A 2801-nucleotide genomic window follows, 5' to 3' on the forward strand; every position below is an offset into this window, starting at 1 on the left:
ATATACATATGCCAAAAGAAGAACATTACACATAATACCATATATTATAAAAAATATATATCATATATAAACTAAATAATTAATTTTGGTTTTAGAAAAAATCAAGAGTGACAGCCTAGGAAATTTTAAATAATAGTTTCTCGTTTAGGCACAAGGCCAACAATTTGTGAGGAGGCACAAGTGCTTTATTTTATCGACTCCATGGGGATGAAAGGCAAAACTAACTTCAGCGGAATTGAACTCAGAAGGTAATGGGCCATAACACCATGCTGCAAAGCACGTTGCCCGATGCTTAGGCACAAGGCCAACAATTTAAAAGGAAAGAGAAAGTTGATTAAACTGACTCCCGTGACAAGAAAAAAACAACAAACTCTGGGGAATTCATTATTATTTTGATTCACAAATTGTGAATCAGCATGACAATAAAAAGAGGAAGTAGATGACAGGAACGGGAAGAAAACCTTGAGTGTCCTATTTGCTTTCATGAAATATTTATCCACTGTGTATGTAGCCAACGTTCATGTGGGTGAGCCTTCAATAGTTCAGAGTATTGATAACCTTCAACCCTATGAAGATTAATCATTTTGGGACACAACACACCTGCTTCAGCACGCATAGAAAACAAGGAAATTTGCTGTCAAAAAGCAGTTCCTTTGTTTTACTCGAATTTGGCCGGTATCAAAAACCCTGATCGACTATTTGATTCTGCTGTTAAAGTAGCCAAACACTGCTTATGAAAAATATTTGAAAGACGAACTTGACAGCGCTGAAAAAAATCCAAAGAAACCTTTCAAAGTTTGATTGATTCGTGGATCTTAGAACATCGCTGCATGTGAGATTACCACAAGCTCCTTTCCTATTACAGGCTGAGAAATTTTATGAGAAGTGAATTTGGCAACACCCAGGCACACCATCTTAGGAAAAGCTCTGTTTTTCAAAAGGTTAGATGAAAGGTTGGCAAAATGAATATCACTGAAATGTCCAAACAAACGCATTTCAATCTCTGAAGTGTAATATGTTGAGCGCATTCATGATTATTTGAAGAAAATATGGAATGTGCTTCATTATTCCCTTGACAAATTTGGAGTAGATCCTTCTATTATCAATGGAGAACAAGTAGCCTTGCACCGGAATAAAACTGGCGGACACGCTATCTTATCATTCAGAAATCAAGATACATTCATCAAAGAAAACCACCATTTGTTTAGGGAACGAATCCCAGTGTTCACCCAGGTTAGCAATGATACCAAAATCAATCTTATCCCAGAGTTTATATTTCAAGGAAGTGAAAAGAAAGACAACCGCTTATATAAATACACTACCTACAATGAAATATCAATTGTCTCCTAAAGGTTCTTATAAATTAGAACAGCTGCTCTATACTATTAAAAAACACTTCCAAACCGATTCAATTTACGTTATTTACGTTATTTACAATTGACGGATATTCAATTCCGAATGAAATACCCAGACCCAATCGATCCGAGATGATGCAGATGATACATCTAGCACATGCAGATTGCAAGATTGATGTCGAAGTTGCTTTCAAGTTGACGTGGGCCACAAACGCGTTCGATGGCTCTGACGAGTATAAGGTGTCACACCGAATAATATACCTCGTGAATCCGTCGATACATTTTCTGCTAACTCTGTATAATGTTTGTTTCAGAAAATAATAATGGCAGAGCCTCAGCTTACTCAAAAGATGAAGAGGCGTGTTGTTATCGGGATTTAGAAAAAAATCTCGATTTTTGAAGTTTCGTGTACAAAGCTTTTAAGGAGCTAGAGACTGAAGAAGGAAACGTATCACCAGCATCAAAGTATAAAAAGCATTCGAAACGCTCTGAATTCATCAGAACACCTGAAGTTGTTCAAGTTCAGCAGACCATGGATTACAATCCCAGAAAGTACGTGAGGGTCATTGCAAAAGTTCTCCATGTGTCGGAAGGAACAATCAGAAATAATGTCCACAAAGACATCAGATATAAGTCTTATATGATGTGAAAAGATCAGTTTGTCAGGAAAAAGTAAAAGAAAATCCATACATCAGATCTGAAGGGCTCTTAAACAAACTGAAAAATCCAGCACAAGAAGATTTGATTTGGGCTTTATCAAACGAGAAAATCTTCGACCAAGGTCAAAAAGTTAACCGAAGAAATCACAGATGGTTATGTGCAGAACCATCTGAAGTGCCAAGTGTCATGCATACAAAATTTGCTGCAACTGTCATGGTTTAAGAGTTTGTCAGCAATGAAGGACATGTAATGCCCCCTTACATCTTTCCACAAGACTTTAGAGTTAACTCTGCCGCCTATATTGAGGTCCTGGAAATAATTGTTAAGCCCTGGATAGACAGTGTAATCAATGGAAGGCCATATGTGCTTCTGTAAGACACTGCACTATCACACATGACTCTAGTAACATAGAAGTGGATGGCTGAAATTGTTCATGATCACTTAACCCCTAATATTTGTCCTCCTAATTCCCCAGATCTCAATCCATTGGACTATTATATGTGGTGCGTTGTTGAGAGAGAGGTCAATGAACACGCCCATGCATTCTTTGAAAGCTGCCATAGTCAGAGTAATGTCCAGAATGATCCAGGACCACTTGCTTCGAGCATGTAGATGATTTAGATCTCATATACAAGCAATTGTTGAAGATGAACGCCGCTTTATAGTATAACTTTATAGAAAAAAATTATTTTAATGCCCGTAGCATTTTTTGTATATGTTTTTTTTTATAAACATAAATCTGTCGTGAAAAATCTTGCGCCCTCTCTCTCTCTCTCTCTCTCTCTC

Source organism: Octopus bimaculoides, chromosome 12 (assembly GCF_001194135.2).
Source record: "Octopus bimaculoides isolate UCB-OBI-ISO-001 chromosome 12, ASM119413v2, whole genome shotgun sequence".
NCBI lineage: Eukaryota > Metazoa > Mollusca > Cephalopoda > Octopoda > Octopodidae > Octopus > Octopus bimaculoides.